The sequence below is a fragment of the Corvus kubaryi genome, unplaced genomic scaffold (genome assembly GCF_017639235.1).
Source record: "Corvus kubaryi isolate FWS band 111438036 unplaced genomic scaffold, C.kubaryi_AGA036_p1.0 37260, whole genome shotgun sequence".
Classification (NCBI taxonomy): domain Eukaryota; kingdom Metazoa; phylum Chordata; class Aves; order Passeriformes; family Corvidae; genus Corvus; species Corvus kubaryi.
Genome location: NW_024581077.1, coordinates 1692339 through 1713114, shown reverse-complemented (window position 1 = coordinate 1713114; position 20776 = coordinate 1692339). Strand labels below are relative to the sequence as shown.

Genomic DNA, 20776 nt, shown 5'->3' with positions numbered 1-20776 from the left:
GCCAACTCGGCTAAGGGAAATTCTTTTATTTATTTCTTTCGGTATCATGGGAAAAAAAAAAAATTAAAAGAGAGAAGCAGCAGCGCTTCCCTTCCGGTTTCTTCTTTGTTACACTTTTGTGTAGTTCATAGTACCTGAATCTTCAGGCAGATTTAAATAATAAAAGTAAAATGCCAGTTTACTTATCAAAGAACAGTGCTGTGATAGAGTGAGAACTCATGGCCCAATCCAGGAAAACACTTAGGAATATGTTCTGTGCTTCTCAGAAGAATACTATTGGTCAAATATCTGTAAAAACTTATCTAAAGTTTAAGGTTCTCCTTAAAGGATTTTCAGGATCAGAAAAGTCACAAAAACTAACGTCCTTAAAATCCATTCATTTGTAGTGACAAAATTTACTTATGTGTTATGTTTGTATAACTTAAAGCCATATACCTGCTGATTAAATGCTTTCCAGGCATTCATTTACAATACATACTGCATTTAATTTAAATCCATCAGAAATGAGATAATATATGTCTATACGGATCAAATCAGTATATCCCAAGGAATTAACCTATGTATTATCATCAAAGAAGAAAAAAACATAGTGAGCAGCAACTGAATTACTGGTTCAGAGCCAGTCATGTCACTTATCTCTCAGTGAAGATCTTACCGTAGCAAAATATGGAACAGCCTTAGAGAAACAGTTACATAAGGAGAGAGATGTCTCAGCTCATCTTGGTTTGGACCACTGTTAGGAGAAAGTACACTCAGTATGCTATGCTTTGCTGACTTCTGCTATGGCATTGCAAACTCCAAGCATTGCGTTCAAGCTATTCTGACAATCTCTCTTCCAATGTTCTGGGGAGGCTCATTTTGCAGGAAGAGGTCCCCCCTACACATTCCTCAGAGGCAATTCACTTTGGTCACACAAAACCTGATGCACTCAAACGGTCTTTATTTGAAAATCATGAAATATGACCACCCTGTTCTGAGATTTCTACTATGGTTTATTTTTTCTGTCCCCAAAATAACCAAAAGAAACCAAAAACCCAACATCAAGCAAACATTGTTCATTACATTATCAGGTCTGCAAATTCCAGTGGACGTTGGATCAAGCTCTTTGACAAAAAAACACCAGCCTTGTACAAAAGGAGAGACTACAAAGCAGTTTTCTATAATTCCACTTAGAAATAGTTAAAAGCTAAGCAGCAAGGGAGAATTTTCACCATTTAGTCAGAACATCCACTGGAAGTAATAGACTGAAGTGTTGATCATATTTCTTCATAGCTAATAAACAGAGAATGCTTTAATTATCAACAAGACACTTAGAAATCCCTGGAAGTTCTTCCCCATGTTATGTCCACACACTCTTTCAGGTTGATGAAACAATTTCGGCTTTAGTATGTAGGTGTTTAACTTCCGAGGGAAACTTGCAATGATTGCCGTAATTTGGCAAATATACTACGTATTGCTGCTGTTACCAAAACACAGTTATACCATATGAAGCAGGAACTAATAGCTGAGGTGTGTTTTCATCTGTAATCCTAGACATTTTATTAATTGATAAAACTGTATGGGATGGAGGAGGTGATCGAGAAAAGGCAACAGCAGTTTCAGAAAACATTTTCCAGCAAGTTGCAACAAGAGTAGTTACGGTGGGATGCCAGTAGTACCACTATGCCAGAAACGTCATAACTATGTTTGAAAATAAAATGACGGAAAATCTACATAGGCACCCCAAAAATACTCTCTGAACATTTGAAATAATGATCAACGCTGTGATTGTGTAACATAAATATTAACATGTAGTCAAAGTATTTGAGAATTTGCAAAATATTAGCATGCAATAGAAATGTTTAGGAATGCGGTAATTAAAAAAAACAGGGCATAGGGAGTTTAAAGAGCCTGACAGTTAACTCCTCGATACATCTTTCCCTTTCAGGATTTAGAGTGGTGTATTTTCAAGATGATCTTCTGTCCCTTTTGACGTGATCCCCTACTTTGTCTTCAAGACTAGGAGAAAGAAACGTCCTGGCTCTCCCTACACCCAGTCACCCCCTTCCCACCACCGGAAATTGCTTCTCAGGGATGAGACGGAATGTGAGTAGGGCTGTCGGGGTGGCGGAGCCCCAGGGTGCGGGACAGCGCTGCCTGCGGGCAGCGGGCAGCCGAGGGGAGCGGGCAGCGGGCAGCGAGCAGCGAGCAGCGAGGAGCGGGCGGCGAGGAGCGGACGCTGTCCCTGGTGCTGAGCACCGCCCGCCGCTGGCGTTTGCCGCCAGCCAGGTCTGTGCAAGGGGAAGATAAAAATAAAACAACCTAGAAATCAACCGATGGTAAAAATTGCCGTGGTGGTCACATTTGGCAGGCAGGATCGCATTTTTACAAATAAATGCATAGACCTGGGTCTTAAACTACTGGACAAGGTTAATTCCCAGCACAGCTACCTGCGCTGCCACGACTGAGTGGCTGTGCATACAGACGTGCATGTGTGCATGCACGCTGGTGCTTAGGTCTCTGTCTCCCTGCTTGGCTGGTGGTATTGCTGTCCCCCTCAGTCCATAGTGAATCATTTTTGCACGTGGAGAGATTAGCTTTGATAATTAAATAAGGAACAGACGGGACTCGCTGAGCAGAGCCAAGTGATTTGTCCCAAGGTCACACAGAAAAGTCTATGGCTGAGCTAAGCCTAGCTCTCTCTGGAAAACAAATACATTCCCGTTTCCATTATACCCTCCTAGCAAGACAAATCCCCAGTTGTGAGCAGAGGAACTATACCACACACATCACCAAGCCCAGGTATGACAGTACCCCCAGACCCTGCAGCCCCACACATACCATGCTCCCGCGGAGGGATCAGTGCCAGCTGCCCTCCAGCATCCTGACCCCGTCATGCCCCTGCAGTCCCTAGAGAGGTACCCCACCGGTTGGCTTGATGGTCCCCCAGGAGTTGTACTAGTCCTCCATCAACCAGGGTACTGACCAAAAGCAAGAAGAAGGGAAGGAGAGGGGGAGAAGAGTCCCTCCTCTATCCACAGCTTTTCTGTCCACAATCCGGGGCACATAAATACCTTCTCCCAACCCACAGCGTTACCTTGTCAGTGGCAGCAAGTGCTTCTTCCCACAGTGGTGGCAAAATGGTCCTTTTGGTGGCAATAATTAAGACAGGTAGGGGTAGGCACCTCCTATTTTCAGCGACGGCAGAGATAGCACTCCTTACACAGACCTTCTGGAGCTGAATAATCCTCAAATGCCTCTGCAAAGATCACCAGCAGGTGAGCCCCACTCGGCTAGCATTGTCACTCCTTCAGCTATAGGCACAACCTATTTTCTTCTGATCACAGGCAAATGCTGAGGACCGCGTATCCTACCCCCGCGAATGCATGCACATACACACACGCCATGCAACACGCTGTTCTCTCAGCATCGCCCAAATCTCATTTGCAAGAGGCGTGAACGGTCCCTGGATTTAAGGGAGGGGGAAGGCATGAGGAGGAGGAATAAACAAACAAACGATGAAACAACAGATGGGTCTTTGCTCTCTGCTACCACAGCCCTGGTCTTCCTAAATACTTGCTGCAGCCTGACTCACCTGCTTAAACACCTCCGCCCTTCCTCACATATGCACAGTAGCAATCTCTCTATGTTTATAGTGAGCTAAGCCTGCGTTCTGCCCTGTGAGGAAATCTCTCCAGATGCTCTGAAGGGTGTAAAGTCCCCCTACAAACCGACACCTCTCTCTCGCACTACACTCCGGCAAATAAGAAAGCGGCAATCGGTTCAGAACAGCACCATCCAAAGGAAAAAAAAAAAAAAAAAAAAAAAAAAGCTGTTTAAAACGGAGTCGAGGGGAAGAGTTTACCCCTGCGGTCCCGGCGACCTTTTGTGAACTGACCCCCGAACTTTGCTGTCCGCCATGGTCGCGGTGCCCGGGACCCGGGCGCTCCGCTGCTGCACCGGGCTGGGGGACGAGGGGGCTTTTCTTATGGGCGAGTACCGGGCTTCAACGCAATTTTTTAGTGCCACCAAGTGGCATAGATCCCTCCAGGAAACCAAGCAGCATGCCAGCCTGGGCTCTGCCTGCTGCTCTCTGGCAAGGGGAGAGAGGGGGATGCAAGAGCACCGACCAGCCCTCTGCACACAAACACACAAACACACACACACGCAGAAATATCAAGCAGAAAGGAGGGACTGTTTGCCACTGGAAGGACAGGTTGCCCTCTCCAGCCTTCGCCCCTTCCCTTGCCTGCAGGGTGACCACACTGGCCACGGCGAGATGAGGACAGATGCCCCTGCCAAGGGCAAACCGAGTTGCCAGCCCCACAGGCGGGTTGTGCCCCGACTTCTGTCCCCCGTGGGCTGCCCCCCGCTCCTCCCCACGGCAGGTGTTACCTGCAGCCACCCTTTCCTGCCGAGCACTCTCCCCTCCGGCATCCCGGGCTCTCTGCACCCAGAGGCTCTGCAGTTCCCTGCCAGCCCCCTGCCTCCTAAGCCAGCATCCCTGGACCGTATCTGCAGACCTATGAACAGGCTTTTTATTTGCCTACATTCTGCCCACAAGCTCGGTACCCTCCGAGCCCATCCTCTTCCCCGCCCTCCCACAAACCCCACAGCAACACTCTTGCCTGCTAACTACCTGCTGCCCGCACAGCACATCTACCTTTCCTCGGTTAACCCTTCCCTTTGGAAGCCAGCCGAAGCTTTACCTTCTCCTCCGGTATCCCTGCATTTTCCCAAATTCTCCCCCTCCCTCTCTCTCCCGTCTCGCTGCTCAGCCCCACACACCCGGCTCCTGCTTCCATTCACACCCAGCCATCCCGCACGGCACCGCATCGTTCCATTCCTCCCCCCGGGGTGGGCACAGGGCCGGGCGCGGCGGCTCTGAGCGCGGGGAGGGGGTTGTGGCTAAGCGTGGGTGGGTGGGAAAGGTCCGAGGTAGTCTGAGCCCTGACAAACTTAACACATCCCTGTTCTCCTACTGCAACAACAATGAACACCAAGCAACCATCACAACACAGTGCCAGACAGAGATCATTCCTTTATTCAAAGCTATTCTTAGCAAATAAATTTAAAAACAAAGTAAAATAAATAAATAAATAAATAAATAATAAAGCAAAATGCCATTTAAGTAAGAGCTGATCTGGCATTTAAAAGGCTGCTGGGTCTGACCATTTACCAGGCTGTATTTGCAGAGAAGGATTAGCTCGTGCATCCATTTTCAAGAATTAACAGCCTTTCTCTGCCACTGCTCCACAGCTTGACACTCCCTGCTGGTTCTCCCCTCTTTAGGTTGCTGCTTAAAATATTATCTCTTTTTATTTTTTTTAAAGCAGCTACTGAATGACCCAAATCCCAGCCACTACATGGTGTGGCTTCCCCAGTGTGACTGCATTGCCATATCCAACCTGCACCAAGTCCTCCTCACACCCCTGTCCCTCTGAGTTAACTTTGGTAAAGTTGTTAGGGCATAGAGGAAGAGGAAAAGTCTTACTATGACTCCATCTGTGCTTCTAATTCCCTGTTATCCTTTTATTGCTGTCTCTCTTAAACCAGATTACCAGCTTGACTGCTTCTTTCACCCCAGATTGTGAAGGATATATATCCCACATGTCCTTATCAGGTGTGGAGTATGGCTTCTTTTTCCTTTGCATCGTCCTTCAGTCCCAGCCAAGGCCTGGCTGGGAGCCCATCAGCTGGCACCTGCTTCATGCCCTTACCCGGCTCTCCTGGCTCCTTCAGTCATGGAAGCCCTGGAAAAGGCCAGGTCTTAAGCAGAGGGCACTGAGAGTGTGTGTGGCTCTAACTCTTGGTTTCCTCTACACAGTTCCAAGAGCTTCTGTGCTGGTGCTTGAAGGGATGAAGGTAGGTTATTACATGACAGGGGACACCCCTAGTTACCATTCCTGTCAGTGCCCTGGGGGGCTGACAGGTAAGGAGCATCTTTCCTTTTCCTCCCTATGCCCATGCTTCTCTCAGATGTTGTCTTCCTCATGAACCATGTGGTGTGAAATGTCTAGAAGGTCAGGAGCCTGGAGACAGAGAAGAGAGGGAACATACATTTGTAGAAAAAGCACAAATAGACAGAAGGAGTGGAGGGTGCTGTCCGTAGAAAGGAATGGTGACACCACAAGCAAAGTGTTATTACTGTGCACAGGGGTCTGGAAGGAATCAATGCTGGATGAATCGAGGCAGAGGGGAGGTGCCGTTGCTTTGCTGAGCTGTCACAGCAGTTGCCTGCCTTCCCCTGGGACTGGGCGTGTGATGAGGGAGTCAGAAAGCAGCCACCTCCCACTGGCAACAGACACAGCCAGCTGGCTGGCAGGGAGCTGGGTGACCCACAGCAGGAGAGGGAGAGGATCCCCACACAAGCAGGACACACAGAGTTGTGTAGGAGCAACCACAGGGGATGCAAAGCAGCTCCTACACACACATCCCCAAGGACTCCCTGTGAATCAGAGCCCAGAGTCAGAGTTCACTGTGCCAGATGTTTGGAGCAGCTGGATCAAAGATTAAAGGAGGCAAACAGAATGGATGGGAGTGGCCATGGCATATACATTCCTAATGCCTCTCGTTGACCCTTTAAATGGGGTCCCAATAAATACAGATATATATAAAAGGTTCTTCTCCCTTGCTCTCTTTCTCCCCTTTCTCCCCTCCTCGCTTTCCATCATTCACAACCATTTTAGAGAACCCATAAAATTAGCCTCTGTCTTCTCTACTGATGGTAGTTTCACTTTCCTCAACCAAAAAATTTTCCCTCCTATTTTGATACTATTTTTAAAGTTAACAAAATGAAAGCTTCCTCTTCCTGTTTGCAACAGCATCAGCAAAAGTTAAATAAACTGGTACCTGAATAAGGACATATAATAACTAAATTTTACAAGCCCAGTATTGGTCACATTCATTTCTTCTGTGGCAGTAGCACCTATAAATACTAGCGCAAGGCTGCACATTTGCTGTGTCTCTGCACTCTGAGGAGCTCGTGCATACAAAAAATTGCAGGGGTAAAAAGAGTGTGAGTAAGTCTCCAGTATAATCAGTGTCTCTGAAGAGCATCCTAACCATGCTAACATTTTAAGATAGAAAATAAGGAGACTAAAGGAATACTAATTTGGATTCTCCTCAATTCCAGAATTAATAAACCCTGTGGGACACAGGCAGCACAATCAGAGAAAAAGTGTGGACAAGAAGGTGATGTTGTATCGACCAAGATAAGCTAAGTGCCTTCTTTCTTAGGAAATCATCTCTAAAACAAAAAAAACCAAACAAAAAAAAAAAAAAAAAAAAAAAAAAAAAAAAGAAAAGGAAAAAAATGGATATGATGTGTTTGTATTCATATATATATACACAACAGTATTTGTTCCCTTTTGGATAACGTGGAGAAGATGGAGCCAGGTGTGAATAATCCAACCTGCTTAAAGTTCATGACATAATTAAAATCAAGAAAATTACTCTCGCCTTCCTAACAGGTATCCTAAAGGCAAGTCTTTTATGTAGAAGGAGAAAAAAGGTGCAAAGTATGCTATGCAACACATATTAAAAGAAAACAGCAGCCTGCTAGGGTATAGTAATACTTTTAGAATCCTTATCCTTAGTTTGTGTTGTTCTTCCAGCCTTGAGGAATGCAAGGGCCTGACTTTATATGTCTCTTTTGTAGAGATTTATATATAAACTTCATATTCTCTTAAGAGTTGTCTTCGTTTCAGCTACCATAGGGTTAAGTTCTTCTCAGTGGCAGTTACAGTGCTGTGTCTTGGATTCAGAATAAGAAATTTTGGGGTTTTGCTAAGTCAAATTTATCCTAACTCAAGGATTTTTTTTCTTGTCTCTTTCTCTGCCGGTGATGAGGTACACAAAAGAAATTGGGAGAGAGCACAGTTGGGACAGGTGACATGAACTGACCAAAGGGATATTCCACACCATAGAACTGCCATGCCCAGGATATAAACTGGGGGGAGTTACTCAGAAGGGGAGCAAATCTGGGGTCGGGAAGCGGGGTCTGGCATCCATAAGCAGATGGTGAGCAATGGCATTGTTCATCACTTGAGTTTTCCCACATCATTATCATTATTATCAACATTTATGATCATTACTGTATTTTTATTTTATTTTTGATTATTAAACTGTTCTTGTCTCCACCTACAAGTTTTATGTTGACTCTACTCCCCATTCCACCAGGTTGGGGGTGGGGAAGAGGGGGTTTGAGCGAGCATCTGAGTGGTGCTTAATTTCCAGCTGGGCTTAAACCACTACAGAGTGAACACAGGAGTATTGTATTTTGTAGGGTGCAGTTCATGTGATTTATCTTAAACATTTTGTTTAGGATGACAAAGAAGGAGATATTAAGATGTGTCCACTTCTCTTCACCAATTCCAAAGTGAATTTATTCCTCAGAGGAATATCCATGTAGTACCAGTGTGCTTTCAAGGAATCTGACTAATTTTTCACTCCTGGTTGTGCGTTGGTATAAAGGAGACAGTGAAATACCCAATACTTTGAACACTGTTCTAGTTCTGTGCAAGGAAGCAACTTAGCTCTTAGAAGCTGGTAAAAATCAGAAACTCCAAACTGAACCTAGCTCTGGAGCTCCTTCAGTGTTATTCAGGCCCTGGGTAAGGATTCTTACCTTAGATATAGATTTAGAATCGAAAATTGGAGGTGCCTGTAGGATTGTGTTTGGCCTGACCCTTATTCTCATCAGTGGAAAACAGGACATGAGAGAGGAAAACAGAATACAGAGCTCTGAGAAGGATGATTGCATGAAGTGTGTAAAAAGGGAACGAGAAGTTATCTATGGAGATTTATGTGAGTAATGGGATGTGGCTAAGAGATTGTAGCACACAGATGTCCTCAGATTTACCCACAAGAAGTTATTTTAAGAGAATAAAAGCAGTTTTCTTGGCATCTGAGTAAAAACTAGCACCAAATGGTTGTATTTACCCTAGGAAATTGTTCTGTGTGTCCTCCCTGTAACTCCTTCTTTGCACCTTCTAGAGAATTAATTTCATATCTAAAGTAGCTATACTTGCCAAAAGGGGTAAGTGGAACTTTTGCAGAATTGCAACTGGTTCACATGAGTAGGAGTATTCAGGGGCAGTAACTCTAACCTAGGAAGTTTGGTTTATATTTACCTTTATGACTAAAGGTATTATTCCTATTATTCAAGTTCAATTTCCTGCTGTTTGAAATGTTATAAGCATTTTTGACTTTATAAAATCAATAAAAATGTATTACATTTACATGTTTTCTTCTTGCTTCCTCTGTTATTTCCATTTTTTTTAAGTATGTGCACATTTTATATTCACCTACTGTATCCTATGCTATTCCAATCACTATTTTCCACCAAAGAATTTTAGCTCAGTCATCAAGAGACTCAAAACTGATGTGTGAGGATCTTAATTAAATGCAGTGGGCACATGCACCTTGAAAGGAGAGCTTAGGGTATAGTCAGGCCTCCCTATTAAACTTGAGTGAAATGCACATAACTCCAAAACAAAACCAAACAAAAATAAATTCGGTACCACTAAGGTTCTCAGGAAACTCCACAACCTAAAAAGATGTTTTTATCTGTGCTGAGGAAATTGGTTTAGCATTCTCACATCATTCAAAATCTGATGCTGCTGCTCCTATTTCTACTCAGCGAGTTCCAATCTGAGTGGGGGAGTGCTTCTAATGAAGGCTGAAAGAATGAAACCTCCAATTATGCTGCCGTATGATACACTATCTTCTCTCTGCAGTGAGAGTAGAGTACTGAATGGGTGAAACTCAACCAGTTTTGAACTCATGTTTTGAACTCATGCCTGATAACCCCAGATTGGCATCTTCAGCTGAAGAGTGGGGAGGCAATGGCAGCGGGGACATTATGTTGTGAAGTCCCCAAACCTACATAAAATGGGATCAGATTTGTGTCAGCGTTATTGATTCATGTGAATACAAGGCAGAAAAGTTCCTGGCTCTGAAATAAATTCTTCCCTGAGAACTCTACTCATTCCAGGACCCAGACCTTGCACTCATGAGAAAGAATAATATCAGAGGTAAACATTCTTACAAATTCATTTCATTCATAGAATCTTAGATTGGCATGGGTTGGGAGGGACCTTAAAAATCATCTCACTCCATCCTCCCTGCCATGAGCAGGGACACCTTCCACAAGACCAGGCTGCACAAAGCCCCATCCAGCCTGCCCTTGAACACTTGCAGGGATGGGGCATCCTCAGCTTCCCTGGGCAATCTGTGCCAATGTCTCACCACCCTCACAGCCAAAAGTTTATTTCTTATATCTAATCTAAACCTTCCCTCTGTCACTTTAAAACCATTCCCCCTTGTCCTATCACTACACACCCCTCCACAAACCCCCTCTCCCTCTCCTTACTTGTCAGATCTTTTAGGTACTGAAAGTTGCTAGAAGGTTTCCCTGGGGTCTTCTCTTCTCCAGGCTGAACAGCCTCAATTCTCTCAGCCCGTCTTTACAGGAGTGGTGTTCCAGCCCTCTGATCATCTTCATGGCCCTCCTCTGGACTCACTCCAACATGTCCATGTCCTGTTTATGTTGGAGGCCCCAGAGCTGGATGCCAAGATGTTCAACAGGACTGGTCCCAACACCTATCCTTGAGGAATGCCACTTATCATTGGTCTCCAATTGGATATTGAGCTGTTGACTGCAGCTCTTTGTAACTATCCAACCAAATCCTTATCTCCTGAGTGGTATATCTGTCAAATTCACTTCTATCCAACTTAGAGACAAAGATGTTCTGCAGGACAGTGTCAAACGCTTTGCACAAGTCCAGGCAGATGACAAAAGTTGCTCTTTCCTCATCCACCAACACCATAAGTCTGTTGTTAGGAAGCCTTCAAATTTATCAGGCATTTGCCCTCAGTGAAGCCATGTTGGCTGCCACCAATCACTTCCTCAGTTTCCATGTAGCTTAGCATAATTTGCAGGAGGATCTGCTCTATGATTTTACCAGGCACAGAGGTGAGACTGTCTGACCTGTGGTCCTCGTGGTCTTTTTATTTTCCTTTTTTAAAAATGGGAGTTAAGTTTTCCCTTGTGCAGTCAGTGGCTACATCACTGGATTGCCAGGTGTTCTCACATAAGAACACGTGCCTGCTCCTATCTGCCTAGAGAAGGCATCATCTGTTCGGTCTTCCTGGTTGAAAGCAGTCTCCCACTAGAAAGTGACCTGCCTCTGCTCTCCCTTTCATCATCTCCCACAAGCTCTTTGATTCCCACGTGGAATTTCATGCATTCCAGCTCATTGTTGACCATTGTGGAGAACTGCCCTTTGGTTGAAGAGCCACCCTCAGGACTACCCTGCATGAAAACAAACCAGAGGATAAAGGTGATGAATTTCCCTTGAACAAAACTCTGTCCTCCAGATGAAAGTGGCAAAATGTCACCTCAATGCTCCATGCTAATTATCTTACTTTCAGCTGAAACACTGATATTTCCAGCTATTCTTGGCCAGCTGATTCCTCCTGCTGGCACTGTGATATGAACCCCGTTCCCTCCATGAACAAAGGAGGTTGGCAAAGGACTGGGAAATACGTAGCACAGAACAACCTTGCTCCAGCAGTAACACAGACTTGGATCAGCACGTGCCTGCTTGGCAGTTCACCTGCCACAGAAGGTGACTTGGAGCCAGCTCTGTCTCCTTGGTTGTAGCTATTTTTGTGCAAAATGTAATCTCAGAAGCAGAACTAGTAACAGTGGCAGGAAGCATAGATACAAAATTATTTCAGTCCTTCACCTTCCCACAGGACACCAAAACATGGCAAGAAAGGACTAAGGCGAGCAGAAATCAGAGGTGTTAAGTTTGGTGTATGTCTTTAAACTATGAATCCCCAATATTGCTTTCCTAGGTAAACAATTACTGAAGTTACCATAGGAACACTGACTTGACTAAAATAGTCTTTGTATTTTGAAGATGACTACTTTTTTGAGACCCAGCAATGTGGCTGCTGTTCACAAATTAGTTTCTGTCAAATTAATTAATTATGTATGGCCCATTGAAGAAGCAGGTGCACCTCAACGTTTTACTGGCACTGAGCAAGCTCTTGAATTTGTGGAATGGGGATTTTTTTGTTTTTTTTTTTTTCATTCCTGAAATGGAAGAGGCTGATGAAGAAAATTAGTAGATAAATTACTTTGAACTATAATTAAATATCAAATGCAGTTCCCTTCTCTTATATACCTCTTTTTCCCTTAGATAAATCTATCTACACAACCACCCAAAAACTTTTCTCTGTCAAACTTTCTTCCTTCAACTATCAATGCACACTAAAAGAAAATACAACTAAGAGAAATGCAGCTTTCTTTTTGGATGCTTTATGACTCTAGATGTATAAGGGTGCTTTATTAAGACAAAACACAGTTGAATGGGCATATCCTATTTTTACTTGGGGCTTCTCCCAATATCTCTTCTGGCTGCTTCTTTCAAGGTCAAGAGCTGTGCCATGGTAGCCTGCTGGATGAATAATTTAATTGGTGATGGATCCAAATCATTTACAGTAACGTGTGAGCATGAAAAGCTTAGATATTGAGAATGGATACATAACACAACTTTCCTTAGCAGACATAGGCTACTGTAATGTGAAATCTACCTCTGGTCATCTATACTTCCTTCATGATAGGAACTGGTGCTTGGCTGATACAATCAGTGTCATCCCTAAGAAGTCTTCAAGTGAGTGTACCTTAAGATTGGCCAATTTATGAAAAAAGACTAATTGAGAAGCAGATACCTGCCTTATAAACTCTTAGGCAGTATGAACGTGACATGGTTTTCATAAAAAAGGAAAAACAGTATTTAAGAACTGTCTGGTTAAGAAATTGTCAAGACAGGTATAAACTTCTTTTTGAAGACTGAGCGAAACAACCATCTGTTTTTTCCCCAGCATGGGCCACTAGCTAAACATGAAGTTTAAATGATCACTTCTCCACTTCTCCTGTGTTTAAACATCAGCCTGTGCATTAAAGCAGCTCAGACACATGGTGTGCTAAAGAACACTGAGCTTATTCATTTGTCAAACCTACCCTATTGTGCATATTTCTAATGCAGCTACTCCCACAGCATTGAGCTGACAGAAATGCTTATCACAGTGCAGCCCCACTGAGATTCCCAATATGAATTCTGACCTTAAGAAGCCGTGTGGAAAATCCAACTGCGACACCAAGAAGTTCTGAGACATCATTTCAGACTTAAATAGGATGTGAAATAAAAGAAATAAATGAAAAAAAATTGTTAGAATTGTGTCTCTGAAGGTCTCATGTATGAGCACTTGGATGATCTCTGAAGGCAGAAGAAGTAAAAAAGAATAAGGAATAAGTAAGGTAAAAATGAAACGCTCCTTGTGTATTGGTAGTAAAAATTCAGTGTGTTTTCTTTTTTTTTTTTTTTCCACCAGTACAGCTCTACTGCACTTTATTAGAAAACTGCTGCAGCTGTTCCATGTTTCTAGTGCAGCTCTAGGGTAGGCCAAGTGTTTGCCTTACCTGCATTCCCCACTTTTCTTAGAGGTGGTCATGTCCTGCTAAAATAAAAAATGTTAAAAAATTTGGAAAAGAAGTAGAGAAAATCTGCCATTCCCTGTTTACTTGATATGAAGCTGGGATGAGATGAAGATGGGTCTCATTAAAGCCATATAACATCCAAATCCTGCATAAAGATAGAAAAATATTTATTCTTATAGAGGTGAATGTGCTTTTGCTTGGTCCTAAGCCAGTACCCACTGAATAAATAGCATAAATGAAAACAGCTTGAAATAATAGTCCAGATCTAAGAAAGAGAAACATCTGAAGCTCTCAGGTGTCTGGAGTACATGACAGAGAAGAAGACTGGTGGTTGTATGTAATGCCAAAACTGCAGTGATGTCTATGCACATGTTAATGCAAGGAAGGCAAAGAGGTATTGTTTTAAGCAGAGATAAAATGTTGTGCTGCACAGAAAAAAGAACCAACCCAGAACTCTCACTCACACAGTCGAATTTCATATGTAAATTGGCCCCAAAACACTGCTTTGTTCACAGGTCTATTAACCCCTATGGAGGAAAAGAAACAAAACTGTCATAATATGGTCAAGTTTGTTAGGACTATGTTTGAATAGACAATTCCCTTCTGAGTTGATGTTAACATTTCAACAGTAAAGAGCTTCTGTTTGTTAAGCTTTTTATAAATATTGATAATACTTCTGATTTCTTGACCCTGTTGTTTACAAATAAAACAACATGATTTTGCTTACGTGGAGTTTAACGTCTTTGAAACCAAGGATGCAAAAGCTTTGCTGATGCAATGAGGGAACCAACTTCACAAGACATATACCCTAGATACACAAAGTATTTGTAGCCTCTTTGATATTGACACTACTGACATGCCTTCAGCAGCAAGAGGAAGCCTGTTAATTCTTCAGAAGTACCCTTAATAATTTCAGTCAAAAAAGAAAATACAAAGAAAAGGAGCTAAGTGTGGAGGAAGATGGTAAAACAACTGCAGAGAGTACAATCAACTTGGCAATAATTTGCTGCATAAAAGAAGATATTGAGAGTGTACATTGCCATATTTTCTTTGTGGTCATATTGAAGAATTTTTTTCCAAATATAACAAGTATGTTGTTTTTGTTGACCGAAAATAAATTATTCCTGTAGCCAGAAGTGAGTTATTCAAAGATTGCATCTGGAACAAATATAGATTTTTAAAATAGCATTAGAAAGATGACAAGAATCACTTTACCCATATTCAAGGCTTGTTATTACAATTTAGCATCTAGGCCAGCTATCAGATCAATTGATGTGAGAGCAGTATTCATCACACCTCATTTTGGGTTTTTGTGACATAGATTCATTACTTTTTTCTATAACTTTTCTCATACCAAGATGCAATATCAAAATGTAATTTAACAAACCACATTCTCTTCAAAAATCATGCCATCTGAAACACAGAACTTTGCTCTGTTGCAGACCTGTAAACTGCAGTCCTCCAGGGCTTTAATATCACAACTGTCCATGTAAGTTAAGTTTTATGGGTTTAGTATGATTTGAAAGCTCTTCACATTATCATCTTGCTGTGTGACCTTTTCCTGAACCTGATAAAATAATCAGGATTTTGATTCAAGTAGAAAAACAAGACGAGAAGTAGTTAGCTACAAATATTTTAGAGCTTGCTTTCTCATCAATTTCATATCATCCTCTGTTTTTTGTCAGTGAGAGATTGGGAAGTCAATATTCCAATATTTTAGGGCTTTTTGTGTGTTTTTTGGTTTGGTTTGGTTGGGTTGGGTTTGGTTTGGTAGTTTGGGGGGGATCATGGGGGGGGGCAGTTTGTGTTAAAATCAATTTACAGAGAAAGTAAGAAATGCAAAACATTCAAATGGACCCTCAAAGAAACTCCTCCTCATACGTTCACACCCCCAGATGTGGCAGGTGCAGATAACAGTCACCAAGAGGGAGAAGCACATCTTCACTTTGTGGAGCTGGGAATTCCACCTCACTACACCAATCAATGACAGAGCACAGAGATTGCTCCAACTTTCATCTAAGCCTAAAGACCAGCTGCACAATGGAGAGTGAAACTTTGGAATTAGACTCTTGCTTATAACCAGGTTGAAAATATCCACAAATTAAATCAGCAAATTTCATCTTCCCAAAGTAGCACTATAAAAATGTCTATATAGTGAAATCCCATCAGTTTGCTGGTGATGGTTAGTGTTACTCAAAAAAACCAAAATTTATTTCACTTAAATATTTGCCTTGACTGGAGTAGAATACGTAGCACAAGTCATCACTGATTGGCCCTTCAGAGGACATTTTGCCAAAGATGTCAAGAATTTCTGACAACAAAGAGGTTTTAGTAGGCCTTTCAATAAAGTACTACATTTTTAAAATAAAATCCTCAATAAGTAGCTATTTTAAACAAAAGTGAAATTGAAGCTGATAAGTGAAGTGATGTATTTCAAGAATTCAGAAACTCTGCATATTTTCAAGACTTGCAGACATGAAATATCGGGCAACAAAAGAGGAACTAAAAAAATCTAACAGGATACTAAAAGTCTTTTTATACTTCTTATATTACCCTTTACTGTTTCCTGCAAAGGACAGTAGCATAATGCAAATATTTTTATATCTTTTTGGCATTTAGATACTGTATAGATAGAAGACACACTTGGATGATATTCCGCTTTGATAAGCTTTCAAAATCTGCATGAGAAAACAAGGTTGGAACTAGAATTTCTGCAGCTTCATACAGATCTAGATTAAGAAAGACTATCAAGAAAGAACATCTAAAAGGTCTTCTACTATTTAGAAACCTTGGAATTGACATTTCAATGCTCCCTCTTCCCTTCACTTACCAGAGAAAAAGCAAACAAGTAGAATAAAATTACTTTTGCCAAGAATGAGTACTGAATTGCACACCTCAATACTTTCCCCCCCCCCCCCCCCCTTCTGTACATAATCAAGAAGCCATTTGTTCTGCAGTAAAAGCTGCTTGATGCATTGCCTCAAAAGCACTGCAAGGAAGGCTGATAACACACTTCACCATTTTAGAGGCAGCAGGGACTGCACATGCTCAGTGCAGTTATCACCTAGGAAACAAATGATTGCATCTTATTTTTGGCATAAGGCTGTAGGTGTAGGAAAGATCTGAAATACGCTCCCACACAGAGCTGAACTCATTCCTCATGATGCCAACAGGAGTACCGAGCGGAGCCGCTGGAAGCACCTCCTAGTGGTAGCCAGGGAACCACCCACGGGCACTAGACATGGCATCAGGGCTCCTCGCCACGTGAATTCCCCAGGAACAGGCTGTTCCGGCCGGCAGAAGGCACAAGTCAGGCCAGGCAAACATAATAGGCTCTTTGGAGCTGAAGATCTCCAAATGAAATCTGTGAGGCACCCAGAAGTAGCATGCATCAAGATGTAAAAGCATTCAAATGGATTTTAATGAAACAATTAATTTAAGTGCTCTTCAGAACTTGATGCAAATTGCCTCTGCATCAGAGCATTACAGCAGGAGGCTTAATATATTGATAGATTTTAAGGCCAGAAGAGACCATTATGATCATCTAATCTGACTGCTTGCATAGTACAGGTCAGACACTCTCACCCGAAATTCTGTTAGTAAAGCCCATAACTTTGGATTAAGCAAGAGCATCTCTTCCTGAAAGCCATCCAAACCTGATTTAAAGAATTTTAATGATAGAGAATCCATTGCAGGCCCAGATAAATTGTTTAATGGGATATTATCATAACTCTTAAGGTTTTGCCTCTTATTTTTAATCTTCAATTTCCAGATTATTACCCACCGTTGTTTTTCAAGCAAGCAGTTTGCAGTATAATTGTGACCTACTTGGAAAGAGCTTGATTGTGAAATCTTGAGCAGCCCTTGATGATCACAAAATATGTACATGCAATTGCCTTTCCATCTTTTCTTCCTTCTCTCTGAAGAGTCATGTTTTTAATGTTCCTAGTACAGGCATGTCCTTACCTTTGTTAAGTGGATCAGCATCATTCTTTCTATCTTGTACATGTAAATATTTGCCATGAAAAATGTAACTTTCAGGAAATAAACCTTTGGTTTAATTCTGGTGTCATTATACAGGATTTTCCTTAAAAGGGAACGTCTGTAAAGCACTATAGGCATAAATTCATATCGAAGTTGATATTTTACTCTGTCTTTTCACATGGACATGTTTACTGCACAGTTTAGTGAACCCAGCTGCAAGAATGAGCTCCTGTAAGATTATTAATGCACTACATGTTCCCTTTAGCCCTTATTCCACAGCTACCTGCCTCTTTAGACATGTCCAGAGTGCAAAATGATGTTTGATTCTAACCTTAACACACATGTGTACAACCTCACTGACAGCAGAAAAGAACACTTGTGATTTATACCCAGAAAGGAAATGAGAATGACCTCTTCTAGAGAGATGCACAATAAAGAGAATGATATAAAAATGCTGATTTCATTAACTCTGACAGGGTAATACCGGTATGCGTGCCATTTAACAATCTAGTCTGCAACTATAATGACTTTCAGCATCCATCCTATCTGTACTGTGATGGTTTATCTGCTACCACTAAGATTAAGTTTTTCTTTTTGTTTCTACAGTGCCTGGTGCAACAAGGCCCATGGTTAGGGACACATGCATGTTATTATAGCAGAAATAAGAAATGCTAACCATAGTTCACTTCAGTGGGACTCAGTGTGCCCATATGGTCTGTCCATATGGAGCTGATTTCAGGATGGGTTCTTTATGTGCAGAACCTTACTGGTTCATAGATAAAAAGATGAAACTTTCAATAAGGACAATTAGTAGAGAATAAAAAGTAAACCTGGTGGACAGAGACCATAATATTATTTTTCCTTTCAAATCTCACAAATTAAGAACAAAGACAAAAATAGCAACACAGAAATTAAAATCATGACTACTTAGATTTGAGATGCTCATTAATTATGAATATCACTCTGCATGTTAACACAATGTTAACACTATAGCCAGGATGTATGCTGAGAGAATTGATAGCTAAAAGCAATGATCATATGTGGGGAGGCTGCTTCTGTCTTGAGCAAAATAATGGATACCTCTATTCCAGCCTGATAATGTTGCACAGCTTATAGACTACTGCTTGGTAGGCTGAGGTTAATATGATCATGTAAAAACTCCATGTCTCAAGACATCTGTGAAATTATTTCATCTTTGCAAAGGGGAATGCACACAAATTAATGTTAATAACAACATTCATATCTCTGACTTAGTCAAATGCCTTTAAAGCTTGATGATATTAACAAGCTGAAATCAGCAAAGTGAGTGTAGTGAGATGCAGCTGAGACAAGGATCAAGTGATAAGAAAGGAGAGCATTTCTAGCATCTAAGCCACTGCTTTTGAAGGCTCTGTCCATTGAAAGCAGCTTGACCTCCCTCCAACACATTTATTACTACAAACAACTTTTCAGAGAGGCTGTATAGCATGGTTGCCAGCAATCCTGCTGCTTCAGTGCAGGGTCTGTGATGAAACACATCACAAAGTGAAGATAAAAGATGGCATTTTTTCTTGTACAGAAATGACTTCTTATGATTTAAGGCTGCAGGACAAATACCTCTGTAGGTAAATTTGAAGAGGTATAAATGTATGGATCACAAACAGTCTTTGCAGCCTTTATTAACATTAATGTGAATTTTTGTACATGCCTAAGGGAACAGCAGACCCCAGTAGCCCCATGTTAGGATTGTATTTACTCTTATAATTACTGGGGTTTGTTGGTTTTAATTTTTATGTTCTGAAGCCACTGTTTACAGCAAACTGTTCTATCCCTTCTGCTTTTTCTTAATTGTAATTATGACAAGAGTGTGTTAGACTGAAAACAAGTCACACCCTTTCTTTATTCCTCATTCAGATTTTCTTCCCACTCCCTTGTCTACAAATTGCTTAGTGAATTTATTCTGGAGCTTCAGTCCTTTACATGCAGCTTTCATAAAATATCACTTTTTGGGTACAATAGCTCCAGAACTGACCACATACTTCCTGCTCCCATACCTGTAGTCCACAGAGAAGCTTATGTGGGATATGGGAAGGAGGATGTGAAAAACACTTCATACATCGCATGTATATACGTTGTAATAAATTCAGGACTGGCACAATATTTTTATTGGATTTTATGGTTGTATTATTTAATTTCTTGTTTACTCTCTGCCTTTGTAAAGGAGATGGATTGTAAAATGACTCCTCTGCAGTAGTCAGAATCATAACGTATATAAAGTGATTTGATTTATTACACAGGCCACAATATTTTACGACTTCAAGTGTCACTTTGTAATTAAAGTGTCAGAAGAGCTGGGATGATTTAGAAGGGTAATGTAATTAAATTATTATTCTGAGGTTTGTCTGTTTCTTGTAAATTTTGTCTACTCCTGGCATGTGCATTAGTCGTGTGGTATTTATAGCATGGGCTTTCCAAGCATAGTTTCAGGGATTAATGTATGAAAAATTAACGTATAAATCTTTGAAAATCAGATTAGCAGGATAAAATAATAAGGCCATTGTCAAAATAAGAATAACAGCCAGGCTTCCCAATGTGTTAATGCTTTTTTGTAGGGCTCTGAAGATAGAGCACAGGTTTAAATGTGCCACGCTTTACGCATAGCACTAACTGTGCAGATTCATCTCGCCCAAGGGAGTCCTCTGTGCAGCACAAGCTAAAAGCATTGAGGACGTGGCCAAGCAGAGGGAAATTTGAGTTCTCAAATGGTGATGCTTATTGCTCACACTTTTGCTTCAAAGCCACACAGGTAAATACATTCAGCCTGCGTCACTTCCTTGAAGGTTTTCAAGCTCTACTGTGAACCACTCTTCCCTGCAGCTAAACTCCAGTTCAAGGTGGATGTAAACATGATATTCAATCTATGTTGGTATCACAATGGACTTCCAAATGCCTTTTGAATACCAAGATTATTTTTCATTATTTGTAACCATGGTTTTGTGACTAATTAGACAAAAGTTACCATGAGATTATTTAGTAAGATTCTGTTTCAGAACAGGACTCCCTTGAGATGCCTTAGTCTATTTCATCAGCTTTCTGTCTGCTTGTCCAGAAGGCACCAGTCTGCCTCCTGCTCTCTCTCCTAGTCCTCTCCATCTGAAATGATTCAAATGTCTATCTCCAGAGACCTGAACTTAATCCCTGTTTTACCTGCCACATATCCATGGAGACACCTGCTTGCAGGTAAATAAATGTATGCATCTTAACTCCCAAAAGAAACTGTATCTGCCAGATACAATTTGATTTTTAATTCGTTTCGCCCTT

General features: G+C 41.7%; 1 protein-coding gene and 1 long non-coding RNA gene across 9 annotated transcripts in view; one reads left to right on the top strand and one right to left on the bottom strand.

The window, feature by feature from the left end:
- The window catches only part of GRM5 (glutamate metabotropic receptor 5), a 247690-nt gene extending 243218 nt beyond the window's left edge, over positions 1-4472 (bottom strand). The window contains exons 1-2 of one of the 8 annotated variants that reach the window (XM_042024013.1): positions 4375-4472; positions 3077-3238 (exon numbers count right to left, since the gene is read on the bottom strand). The gene's annotated coding sequence lies outside the window, so the exon portion shown is untranslated. Of the gene's footprint in view, positions 1-2820; positions 2916-3076; positions 3541-3574; positions 3767-3844; positions 3920-4374 lie in introns of those variants that run through there. The other 7 variants (XM_042024014.1, XM_042024012.1, XM_042024016.1 and 4 more) reach the window with 7 other exon arrangements.
- LOC121662649 overlaps positions 1-20776 on the top strand; it is a 787841-nt gene that overhangs the window by 276922 nt on the left and 490143 nt on the right. The window lies entirely within an intron of this gene.